Source organism: Uloborus diversus, chromosome 8, assembly GCF_026930045.1.
Source record: "Uloborus diversus isolate 005 chromosome 8, Udiv.v.3.1, whole genome shotgun sequence".
Lineage (NCBI taxonomy): Eukaryota > Metazoa > Arthropoda > Arachnida > Araneae > Uloboridae > Uloborus > Uloborus diversus.
Window position 1 is genome coordinate 66,840,202 of NC_072738.1, and position 14,289 is coordinate 66,854,490.

Sequence of the window (14,289 nt, forward strand, 5' to 3'; positions counted from 1 at the left end):
AACTAATGAATGTTTTGAATAAAACTTGATACCATAAATTCTTGTGATATGCAGCGCAAGAAAATTTTCTTAAAAAAGGAAATATTAAGTTTAATATTTTCTATATTGTACTGGAGATTTATTTTTTGAAATTTTCTTAATGGATGTAATCTTTTTGTAGTATTATGCAACTGTTATTTACTTTAAAGGTAGCCTTTTTTCTAACTTGACAAAAACCATTCTCATAATTTGTTTTTGTTTTAAAAAATGATTTTAGATACCCCATATTTTAAATTTTTCTTAACCCGTAATTTTTTATTTCCATGAAATATTGAACTTATTTGAAAAAACAAGTACAAATTAACAAACATTAAAGTAATAGTTGTAAAAAAAAGTTTTTATATTAAATATTTCAGTCTATGTTTTAAATAATAGAATGTTTTTGCCTAATTAAAAAAAAACAAAGTAGTATTTTGCAGGGTTTTTTGGTTTAAACCAATTAGTTTAAAAAAAAAAACAATGTGGTTTTTTCAAAAATGGTTTTTTTGAAAAGCTTCCTTGTTTTCCCCCAAATATTTTTCATAAGTTTTAAATATTATTTCAAAGAGTAAAATCTTAATTTATACAAAGTAAGTAGCAAAGCTATACTTGCTAAGCTATACTTATATTAGATAAATTATAGATTTAATAAATTTAGAGTTAAGGTAAATGAAAGTTCCTTAAATAGTTTTTCTTTTGTTTTTTTCTTTTTTTAATCAGTGCAGTTTTCCTATTAGGTATATATCAGTATACCTAAGGTATATGCAAGGCTGACCAACTAAGATTTTCTAAATTACACGGAGGAAAAAATCCAAGTAGTTCTTTTTTTATTTATCAGGGTTCGTACGCTGCTTACAAACTCCTTATAAACTCCTGCTTTTTAAGAAAATAAGGGCCCTTAAAACTCCTGAATTTTGGTATCTCCTTACAAACTTCTGATTTTTTTATTTTACATGGCCTTAAAGATTTTCTTCTTTCGCCAATCCGATACAAGTGATTAGGTTATACCAAAATTCCGGTATTTTTTCGTCTGTTAATACCAGAAATAAGATTTTTTCGTCAAATTATTTTCTTCCCCACTTCCGAATTGTTTTCCTTACCCTAAATTTTTGACCATAAACCGATAATTATTAATATTACTTCTTGTAGCTTTGTTAAAGCATCATTCCAAAATTTTTTTTGCTTTTATAAATTCTTTTATTTGTCGTTTTTAGACTTTTGATGCTTTCATTTTGATTAAAGCAATCTCTTTGCATCCGATATGAGAATCAAATTTTCCTGATTTTTGATGTTTATTATGCTTTTTTATGGGGCAAATAAATGATATTTCTTTTTATTCCTATAAAAATCACGAAGTTAAAATTTCCAATTGAAAGTCTGTGTCCTTTATAAGAGTCAAAAAGTTAAAATCTGAATCCCTGGTTTAATTTGATTTTTGCTTCAATTGCGTCGATTGTTATAAGTAATACGTTTGTTTTAGAGTTCTAAAATGCAATTCTAAAATAATTTACTGAAATTCTTTTATGTGCCGTTTTACCTTTAACGCATTCACTTTGAAAATCGCAATCTCTTTGCATCTGTCATGGGAATAAGATTTTTTTCAATTTTTGATGTTTACTGTGTCTTGTGAAGAGGCAAGGGAATTAAGTTCCTTTATAGTTTTATTAAAATCCATTAAATTTAAGTTAACAAAATTCCTGCTCTTTAAGAGTGTTGAATGTCAGAAAGTTAACTATGGAATCGCTGACTGAAGTTATTTTTTTTTTCCAACTATTTCAAATGTTTCAACACCTATACAATGTCTGTAGTTTTCAGTTTGTATTTTTTTTATTTGAAAAAATTTGGACTTTTTAAAAGTTTTATTTCTTTTTTTGTTAATTTTTTAAAATTTGTAGATATTAATTACTTAACATTTATAAACATAATATATTTTATACAATAGATAAAAGAGCAACTTAATAGCTAAACAGTGGCACCACTATTTCCTAGAATTATAATTTTCATACTCTTTAGAAGAATTCTTAAAATTTGGCAGTTTTCTATGTTTATCAGCAAAGAGTCGCACAAAAGTTTTGGATTGATCTACAAAATTTTGATCTATTTTGAAGATTAAAATTTGTACAATTTTTTCAAAAGGAGCCCTAGTATTTAAATTCAATTTTCTGTGTTTCAATCTCGTATGAGTAACCTGAAGTTAAAATCATACACAAGCTTCACAGAAAATTGTTTGTTGTGTTTGAAGTTTACCCTTATTAGTATCTTGTAAATATTTCAGTTATTTTGATGGAAGTTATTTTGGCCTCTACTACTTTCGGTCAGCTTATTATGTTTCTTATTTGAACAGTTATTTTATTTTTTAAAGTTTTTTTTTTTTCAGTCAGGAAATTATTAGTACCTATTTTGATTTTGAGAAAATATTAATTTTCAATCAATTTCACTTATTTTATTTTCAAAATAAAAAATGTTTCAATGGTCAACCCGCCTCGTATTTGAATTAGATTCAGAGTCGGCCCAAGTCTAAGAAGCTGTAAATACATATTTTACTCTAAATTTAGTGTGTTTGTGATGAGCGAAAATAAATAATATAAGAGTTGTACATATTTTTCTGAAATAAGTTTTAAAAAATGAATCTTTAGACAAGAAACTAGTCCTTAAATAGAAAAATGAACTCCTGTAAAACTCCTTAAACCTTCTTACTTTTAATTTTCAAATTTGAGTATGAACCATGTTTATTCAATTATCATTATTTTTTGTCTTTTGCATTTCAAAATAGTCTGAAAAGCATATTTTAACCAAAACTTCATTTACTACCTAATTTGCTTGATTACTTAAGATTTATTCAGATTATTTACTATTGAAGCGATGCATAGTGTAAAAATATCTTAACACTAGAATATTTCAATGAGAAGAGAAAAAAATAACTAAAGAAGTCCAAGAACACTTAAGAGTAGGCATAAAATTGCACTTATACCTGCACACTTTTTGCATCCCCGATAGACGATGCAGTCAGAGCAAGAAAAGAAAATGTATAAAATTATGAAAATATCCATGTAACTCTGTGCTCATTAATTTTTTGTAAAAGAACTTTTTGATCCCAATACAGTAAACTCCTGATTATCCGTGGATAGGGTGGCATGGTAACCGCGGATAATCCGAATAAAAGGTAAAAAACAATGCTACTGTATTCAATAGCTACAAAATATGAAAAACACTCGTACATAAATTTAAACTATAGTTAAAAACATTGCTGTATTGCATCTACTAACATTGAATGTAAAAAAAAAAATATGTAAAAACTAACAACAACACAATCTTTTTAAAAAACATTTAATGACCGTTAAAAATAAAAGTAAAAGACTCGCGGATAATACGAACCACAGATAGACAGATTGTCGATAATCGGGAGTTTGTTGGCCCTCGGGAAAAGGGCCAACGGATGTGGAATGGTAAGTTCGGGAGAAATAAAGCAATGGAAACTGAATTTCAATTTAAATAACATTTTATTTAAAACATATGTATAAGTATGAATAGGAAAAACAAATATTCAACATTTATAAAATCAAATCCCCATAAACAAATTAAATATTTCCCCCCCCAACATATATCAACAAGAAATATCACATTATTCGTTTTCTCTAAATTTCAGTTCTAAAACGTCCTTAATAAAACAACCCTAAACACAATGCCACCTTGTTGGAACTGTCCAAGAAAAAAACTATTGAAAAAGTTCATACCGTTGGAAGTCCGCACATAAGCACTTGGCACACAAAACCATGAAGCCACATCCACCAATAGGATGAACTGTTGAGTTAAAAAAAAAAAACACGTCCACTCGTAGACGACAGACCATCCTCTGTCAATGGTCACTGCATTCCAGGCACACCCCTGCCACGGTAGAGGACTCCTCACCATATGCGGCATAGGAAATTATTTACCTGGTTTCTATGCCAAACAGGAGAACATTCAGTAGTAGAGGACACACAGTCTATTAGAGGTCACCTCACCCTAATAGGGGACACGCAGTTGAAGAGATGCCTCACCCCACACTGAACCCGTACGTCTGACCAGCTCGGAACCTAGGATGAGCAGCTTCGGATCCTCCGGTCCTGTTAAGCCTTATTCTCAATACATCAACTCTTTCTTTCTAAATTTTATTTTCACAAAACCGCCTTCCAAACATAGGGTACTGTTTTAGAACTCCTCCTGCACTACTAGCAGTCAAAACAAATTTTAATTTTTACATTTCTTTAATAAGCTTCCACGTCCCCTGCGTGGACAAATCAACCAGAGCTCACATGCTCACATCAAAACAAACCGTCTGCAGAACGGAAGCAAATCATAAGAGAACGATTGATTGATTTACTTTCTATTTAAACCTTCTCAGTTACCCCCTAGCTATGACGTGACGTCGTCAAAATTTACATCTGTTGCATCTGAAAGCAACTCACAGTTAATCCTTTAACTGTTGCTATTTTAAATTATTATTATTATTTTTTTTTTTTTTGACTGCTACCAGCAGAAAGATCCTCAACCCATGAGGCCTGACGTCACGTCTGCCGATGGGCAAAACACGTGATTGACTTGTTGGGTGTTTAGTCACTTAGGGATTTCTATACCCTCTCAGGGTTTTACACACGCCGGGTAATTATATCTTTTGAAACTGGGAATCAATTCCTCAGACAGGTTTGAATTTACATGTGAGTTGTGAGTTTTAAACAATTAAAATACATTCTATCTTTTTATGAAATTGCTCCAAGAATAAAAATATAGACATGCCAACAAGTTCCCCCCCTCTTGGAGACAATTCGTAAAAGCACACTTAAACACAATTCAAACTATTTGTATAAACACATTTGAAAAATTTCATGAAAACATTGAACAAGTTTCTACATTTTTAAAATACTTGTTTTCACACATGGGGTTCACAGAACACACATTCCAAAATTTAATTTTTATATTTTTACAAACAGAGGCCGGTTAAAATTCCAATCCGGTTACCCTCTCAATTTCATTTCAGTATTCCCCCCATCTTAGATTTTCGTGAAAACCAGACAACATTTTATACTATCAGAAACTCTTTTAGTTTGAGACATTTTCGTTTATGTTTTCAAGAAACACTTCTAGTTTCCAACCTTTAAATTTTTCTAAAACAAACTCTTTTAGTTTTGCATTTCTTTTACTTTAAAATTTTCAAAAACATAGTTTCCAAATTTAAACCTTCAGAAATAATTTTTAGTTTCTCTTATTTCCATTATACTGGTTTCCGAAACAATTTTTGTTTACACATGAAACAGAGTTTCAAAATTTTCCATACTTTGAATTTTATTCATAATTCTTAAATTTAGAAAAAAAAATTTCACATTTGTAGGAACAGTTTCGGTTCCACTTCATTAATTAGATTTCTGAAACAACACAGTTTCAATTTGAGGAAGTCCTAATATTGAAAGACAGCCCAAAAACTTAAAATTCTTATACAAAGGCTTCCAGCCAAGAACTTAATCCAAAGTCATTCCCCCGTCTCCAAAACATTCCCCTACGGAGGTTTTTCATATTTTGAGAAACAAATTCTCATATTTACGACCACAAAAATGGCGAAAACACTTATATGCTATAATAATACATGGCACAAATCTAATTAATTGAAAATTCTCATACTCATTTTTACCTGCCGAAAAATAGCGAAAAATTATATGCTATTTAAATATACGGCATAAACTTCAAATTTCTAATACAAATGTTTTACAACCGGGGAAAAATAGCTAAAACTCTTATATGCTAATAAAATCCTCGGCCCTCATCCAATTGATTTAATTCTTATACCTATAGTAACGGCCGAAACAATAGCTGAACCTTATGTGCCATTAAAACACACGGCAAATCATCAATTGGAAAAATTCTTACATTGTTTTTAAAATTAATGAAACACAATTTTTTCAATTTTTCATGATTTAGGGTTCCGAAACAATTTAAGTTTCACACAGAAACAAACCCAAATCCGGACCCTCAGAGACACTTAGTTTCAAATTAAAGTTTCCCTAACTTATACTCTTGAAAACACTATAATTCTTAATTTAGACCACAGAAACAAATTTTAGTTTCAATTCATTAATTAGATTTTATTATTCAGAAACATCTTTTAGTTTCTAATTGGAAGACTTCAAGTGCAAAATAGTCACACCTTTTATATTCATTGACAAACAGGCTTCATGCCAACATTCTATATCTTTGTCTTCCACCTGTCTTCAAAACATTCCCCCCCCATGGGAGCATTTCATGTTTTGAGACACTTATTTTATTTTCACATTGCCGAAAAATAGCCCAATAATATGCTATAAAAAACACTCGGCCAAAAACTAATTAATTAAAATTCTAAATTACTAAAAGACATTTTCATACAATTATTTAAAATTCTCATTTATCCGGCGGCGAATCAATTCATATTCAAGAAAACACATGATTTTAACTTAAATGCAGCTACCTTGGTCAAAAACTTTTGGGGGATTAATTTGTTTTTAAATTCACTCCAAGGGGGGGGGGGTTTCATATTAGGAGCCACAACTTTAATGGTAACAATTTAAACTTCCATTAAAAGCAATTAAATTTTAATTGACCAAGCAGCAATTTTCCTATTCTTAAAATTTTACACAATTTCATTTTCAAAACTTCATCAAATCTCCCAAACAGACCAAACCACGCTGTGCTACCACTTGCCCTCGGGAAAAGGGCCAACGGATGTAGAATGGTAAGTTCGGGAGGAATGAAGCAATGGAAACTGAATTCAATTTAAATAACATTTTATTTAAAATATATGTACAAGTATAAATAGGAAAAACAAATATTCAACATTTATAAAATCAAATCCCCATAAACAAATAAAATATCCCCCCCCCCCCAACATATATCAACAAGAAATATCACATTATTCGTTTTCTCTAAATTTCAGTTCTAAAACGTCCTTAATAAAACAACCCTAAACACAATGCCACCTTGTTAGAACTGTCCAAGAAAAAAACTATTGGAAAAGTTCATACCGTTGGAAGTCCACACAAAACCATGAAGGCCACATCCACCAATAGGATGAACTGTTGAGTTGAAAAAAAAAACACGTCCACTCGTGGATGACAGACCATCCTCTGCCAATGGTCACTGCATTCCAGGCACACCCCTGCCACAGTAGAGGACTCCTCACCATATGCGGCACAGGAAGTTATTTACCTGATTTCTATGCCAAACAGGACAACATTCAGTAGTAGGACACAGTCCATTAGAGGTCACCTCACCCTAATAGGGGACACGCAGTCGAAAAGATGCCTCACGCCATACTGAACCCGTACGGTCTGACCAGCTCGGAACCTAGGATGGGCAGCTTCGGATCTTCCGGTCCTGTTAAGCCTAATTCTCATTACATCAACTCTCTTTCTAAATTTTATTTTCACAAAACCGCCTTCCAAACATAGGGTACTGTTTTAGAACTCGTCCTGCACTACTAGTAGGCAAAACGAATTTTAATTTTTACATTTCTTTAATAAATTTCCACGTCCCCTGCGTGGACAAATCAACCAGAGTTCACATGCTCGCATCAAAACAAACCGTCTGCAGAACGGAAGCAAATCATAAGAGAACGATTGATTGATTTACTTTCTATTTAAACCTTCTCAGTTACCCCCTAGCTATGACGTGACGTCGTCAAAATTTACATCTGTTGCATCTGAAAGCAACTCACAGTTAATCCTTTAACTGTTGCTATTTTAAATTATTATTATTTTTTTTTTGACTGCTACCAGCAGAAAGATCCTCAACCCATGAGGCCTGACGTCACGTCTGCCGATGGGCAAAACACGTGATTGACTTGTTGGGTGTTTAGTCACTTAGGGATTTCTATACGCTCTCAGGGTTTTACACACGCCGGGTAATTATATCTTTTGAAACTGGGAATCAATTCCTCAGACAGGTTTGAATTTACATGTGAGTTGTGAGTTTTAAACAATTAAAATACATTCTATCTTTTTATGAAATTGCTCCAAGAATAAAAATATAGACATGCCAACAAGTTCCCCCCCCTCTTGGAGACAATTCGTAAAAGCACACTTAAACACAATTCAAACTATTTGTATAAACACATTTGAAAAATTTCATGAAAACATTGAACAAGTTTCTACATTTTTAAAATACTTGTTTTCACACATGGGGTTCACAGAACACACATTCCAAAATTTAATTTTTATATTTTTACAAACAGAGGCCGGTTAAAATTCCAATCCGGTTACCCTCTCAATTTCATTTCAGTATTCCCCCCATCTTAGATTTTCGTGAAAACCAGACAACATTTTATACTATCAGAAACTCTTTTAGTTTGAGACATTTTCGTTTATGTTTTCAAGAAACACTTCTAGTTTCCAACCTTTAAATTTTTCTAAAACAAACTCTTTTAGTTTTGCATTTCTTTTACTTTAAAATTTTCAAAAACATAGTTTCCAAATTTAAACCTTCAGAAATAATTTTTAGTTTCTCTTATTTCCATTATACTGGTTTCCGAAACAATTTTTGTTTACACATGAAACAGAGTTTCAAAATTTTCCATACTTTGAATTTTATTCATAATTCTTAAATTTAGAAAAAAAAATTTCACATTTGTAGGAACAGTTTCGGTTCCACTTCATTAATTAGATTTCTGAAACAACACAGTTTCAATTTGAGGAAGTCCTAATATTGAAAGACAGCCCAAAAACTTAAAATTCTTATACAAAGGCTTCCAGCCAAGAACTTAATCCAAAGTCATTCCCCCGTCTCCAAAACATTCCCCTACGGAGGTTTTTCATATTTTGAGAAACAAATTCTCATATTTACGACCACAAAAATGGCGAAAACACTTATATGCTATAATAATACATGGCACAAATCTAATTAATTGAAAATTCTCATACTCATTTTTACCTGCCGAAAAATAGCGAAAAATTATATGCTATTTAAATATACGGCATAAACTTCAAATTTCTAATACAAATGTTTTACAACCGGGGAAAAATAGCTAAAACTCTTATATGCTAATAAAATCCTCGGCCCTCATCCAATTGATTTAATTCTTATACCTATAGTAACAGCCGAAACAATAGCTGAACCTTATATGCCATTAAAACACACGGCAAATCATCAATTGGAAAAATTCTTACATTGTTTTTAAAATTAATGAAACACAATTTTTTCAATTTTTCATGATTTAGGGTTCCGAAACAATTTAAGTTTCACACAGAAACAAACCCAAATCCGGACCCTCAGAGACACTTAGTTTCAAATTAAAGTTTCCCTAACTTATACTCTTGAAAACACTATAATTCTTAATTTAGACCACAGAAACAAATTTTAGTTTCAATTCATTAATTAGATTTTATTATTCAGAAACATCTTTTAGTTTCTAATTGGAAGACTTCAAGTGCAAAATAGTCACACCTTTTATATTCATTGACAAACAGGCTTCATGCCAACATTCTATATCTTTGTCTTCCACCTGTCTTCAAAACATTCCCCCCCCATGGGAGCATTTCATGTTTTGAGACACTTATTTTATTTTCACATTGCCGAAAAATAGCCCAATAATATGCTATAAAAAACACTCGGCCAAAAACTAATTAATTAAAATTCTAAATTACTAAAAGACATTTTCATACAATTATTTAAAATTCTCATTTATCCGGCGGCGAATCAATTCATATTCAAGAAAACACATGATTTTAACTTAAATGCAGCTACCTTGGTCAAAAACTTTTGGGGGATTAATTTGTTTTTAAATTCACTCCAAGGGGGGGGGGTTTCATATTAGGAGCCACAACTTTAATGGTAACAATTTAAACTTCCATTAAAAGCAATTAAATTTTAATTGACCAAGCAGCAATTTTCCTATTCTTAAAATTTTACACAATTTCATTTTCAAAACTTCATCAAATCTCCCAAACAGACCAAACCACGCTGTGCTACCACTTGCCCTCGGGAAAAGGGCCAACGGATGTAGAATGGTAAGTTCGGGAGGAATGAAGCAATGGAAACTGAATTCAATTTAAATAACATTTTATTTAAAATATATGTACAAGTATAAATAGGAAAAACAAATATTCAACATTTATAAAATCAAATCCCCATAAACAAATAAAATATCCCCCCCCCCCCCAACATATATCAACAAGAAATATCACATTATTCGTTTTCTCTAAATTTCAGTTCTAAAACGTCCTTAATAAAACAACCCTAAACACAATGCCACCTTGTTAGAACTGTCCAAGAAAAAAACTATTGGAAAAGTTCATACCGTTGGAAGTCCACACAAAACCATGAAGGCCACATCCACCAATAGGATGAACTGTTGAGTTGAAAAAAAAAACACGTCCACTCGTGGATGACAGACCATCCTCTGCCAATGGTCACTGCATTCCAGGCACACCCCTGCCACAGTAGAGGACTCCTCACCATATGCGGCACAGGAAGTTATTTACCTGATTTCTATGCCAAACAGGACAACATTCAGTAGTAGGACACAGTCCATTAGAGGTCACCTCACCCTAATAGGGGACACGCAGTCGAAAAGATGCCTCACGCCATACTGAACCCGTACGGTCTGACCAGCTCGGAACCTAGGATGGGCAGCTTCGGATCTTCCGGTCCTGTTAAGCCTAATTCTCATTACATCAACTCTCTTTCTAAATTTTATTTTCACAAAACCGCCTTCCAAACATAGGGTACTGTTTTAGAACTCGTCCTGCACTACTAGTAGGCAAAACGAATTTTAATTTTTACATTTCTTTAATAAATTTCCACGTCCCCTGCGTGGACAAATCAACCAGAGTTCACATGCTCGCATCAAAACAAACCGTCTGCAGAACGGAAGCAAATCATAAGAGAACTATAGATTGATTTATCCACGCAGAGGATGTGGAGGTTGTGAGATATGTAATAACAAGATTCGATAGCCTGCTAACAGTGCAGAATGTTCTAAAACAGCACCCTACAAGTAACGAAGGAGTGTTTTAAGGAATATAAATTTGAAGAGTTGATGTTTTTTTTAAGTATTAGGCCTAACAGGACCGGAAGGTTCGTCTGGCATATACCTGATTACGGAGCCGGTCGGACTGTATTGAATCCACTATATGATGAGGTATCCTCTGCTAGTGGAAGGTTCCTGTTTTGCTTGAAGCTGGGCAAATAATTTCCTGTGCTGCCTCTTCTGTGGCATGGGTGTGCCTGGGATTGATTGACCACGGATTTTGGTCTGCCGTCCACGAGTGGACGTTTTCAACTCGTTTAAACATCCAACAGATGGATGTTGCCTTCGTTGTTATGTGTGCCAAGTTTAAAGTATGGACTTCCAGTGGTATGCTTATTTAAATAGTTTTCTGGACAGCTACCATCGTTGTGGCATGGCGTAGGGTAAATTTTTAAAAATATTATTAACGTTTTAGAACTGTTGATGGTTTTTTTAAGTAAGTGAATCTTGTGATATTTCTCTGATATTTGTTTGTTGGGAGGGTATTATTATATTTGAATTGTTAATAGGGGATATGCTTTTTATAAATGTTTAATTGTTTTTGCCTATTTACATTTTACACATGTTTTGAATAAAATGTTATTTAATTTGAAATTCAAATTCCATTGCTTCATTTCTCCCAAACTTACCATTCCACATCCGTTGGTCTACCTGAAAGGCCAACAGAGTTTATGTATAATAACTCTCGTTTATGAATGGTAGAAGAATCAGTAAACAATATTTTTTATGACAGTTTTTATTTTTAAAGTATGTTGAAAGGGTATTTTCATTTGAGTTTGTGCTGAGGCTTTTAATTAAAATGATATTTGTTTTCTTTGATAAAAAAAATTGTGTTCCTAAATACATTAAACCAGGAGAAATAATGTCTACAATGAAAAACATAATTTTCTTAAAACCTACTTGTCCTGCTTCTACACAGTCCAGTCACATTAATGTGACCATCTGTCAAAAGCCAGAATAACCACCTTTCGCAGAGCGGACTGCTGCGAGACGTGCAGGAAGAGAGTCACTTAGGTCCCTGAAGGTGTTCTCTGGGATGTTGAGCCATGCTGACTCGAATGCCGTGGCCAGCTGCGCTAGATTACGCAGTTGAGGATCCATGGCGCGAACAACTCGATTGAGATGGTCCCACAGATGCTCGATTGGGTTTAAGTCAGGTGAGTTTGCTGGCCAGGGGAGGACAGTAAACTCATCCTGGTGCTTTTCGAACCACGCACGTACACTGGCAGCTGTATGGCACCTCGCATTGTCCTGCTGGAAGATGCCATCATCCTGAGGAAAAACAATGCGCATGTAGGGGTGGACATGGTCCGCAAGGACAGATGCGCACTTGTATTGATCCATCGTGCCTTCCACAATGATCAGTGAACCCAGAGAATGCCAGGAAAACATTCCCCAGACCATAATGCTCCCGCCTTCAGCTTGGACCGTTCCGGCAATGGTTGCAGGGTGGTTCCTTTCAAAGGTTTCATGCCTTATACGCCAACGTCCATCTGCCCGATGGAGCATAAAACAAGATTCATCTGAAAATGCTACCTGTCGCCACTCAGTAGACGTCCAGCTGCTGTACTGGCATGCAAATTCTAGCCGTCGTCGATGGTCAGCATAGGTGCACGAACCAGGCGTCTTTCTTCGGAGGCCCAGACGCAGCAATGTTCGCTGAATAGTAGTTTGGGAGACACTTTTGGTAGCCCCTTGGTTTATTTTGGTGGTCAGTTGCCCAACGGTAGCCCGTCTATCTGCCCGAACGCATCTCCGCAACCGTCGTTCGCCTCTGTCATCTATGGCCCGTGGTGCACCACATTTGCCACGTCGCTGATTTTGGACAGTCCCATTTTGCCATGCACGGTACACTTTTACCACGGCGACACGCGAACAATTCACAAACTCGGCCGTTTCGGAAATGCTTCCACCCTTGGCCCGAAAGCCAATGATCATGCCCTTTTGGATGTCGGATAAATCACTTTGTTTCTGCATTACGCCGACGATTGAAATGTTTTCCGAAGCCCTCACACACCCTTTATATACGCCCAACTGCATTGTGCTGCCACCTGCCTTCTGTGATTGGTTATTTAACTCTGACGTGGGAAGTACGTGGTGGTCACATTAATGTGACTGGACTGTGTATAATTGTTGTCACTGATTAGGCAAATAAACTGCATAATTTGCAACTTTTTAAAAATTCTTTAAACAAAATATTAATAGTAATTTATTAATAGTAAATATTTATTATTATGAGGAAATTAATTTGCCAGAATTTATTATTGGTTATTAGTAATTAATAATGCCTGAACTATCACAGTAAATTATTTCTTTGATTATTCATACCAAGACCCATTGATATATTTTTTTTATGATAGTTAAAGATTTTCAAACGGTATTCTCCTACAGAAATCTTGAAGTATGAAGAAATGAACTTACAAGATTTTACTCTTAATTATTTGATTAATTACAAAGAAATTAGGTACAGATATGAATATTAAACAATTCTTAACAATTAATTCATAAAGTCTTCATGATTTTAATAGAGTAAAATTGTTTATCTTAGAAATAGTAATAAAAACCAAATAAACCCAGTTTAAACCAAAAAAACCTGGTTAAAACAAAAAACTTTTTATACCAACACTGGTATTTTGTCAATCCAAAATTTTGTTCAATTAAACGTTATTTCTATAGGTATAAGAAACTCCCCCCCCCCTTCTTTGTTTACTGCTCAAAGGGGTTTATTTTTGTTCTGAACTTTCACGGGTAATGGGATTTCATTCAAGTAATATGTTGTTTTTGATTCCAATTGAATTATTTTTATATCTAAGATACTTGTGTTATTTTAGTGAAAATATTAATAGCGAAAAATACCTTGAGATAATAGAAATCTGAAAGGTTATTCAGTGTTATGATAAGAGTAATCTAATATTTGATTATATGGATCAGTGTAAATATTCTTAGCCTTGATAATTTTCAAACATGAGTTTTTATCCTTTGTGCAAAAGAATAAAAAAAAAAAAAAAAAAACTTCTTTCAAAAAGATTGACATGAAGTACTGTGCAGTTTTAAAATAGTTAATTTACTAACTTAATTATTTAGTACTTTTGCTTACATTTATGAAAACGTATTTTATTTTAAAGCTTTATAAAAGTGTTTAACAAAATGATTCATTTAAAAAGGTTTCTTTACTGTTATGTTACATTGAGCATCTTGCTGCCTCAATGTGGGTGGAAGGAGCATTAAAATTAGTTTAA

At 33.3% G+C, this 14,289-nt stretch overlaps 1 protein-coding gene across 3 annotated transcripts in view; it reads left to right on the forward strand.

Moving 5' to 3' along the window:
• Positions 1-14,289, forward strand: part of LOC129228176 (phospholipid hydroperoxide glutathione peroxidase-like) — a 39,254-nt gene that overhangs the window by 13,603 nt on the left and 11,362 nt on the right. The window lies entirely within an intron of this gene.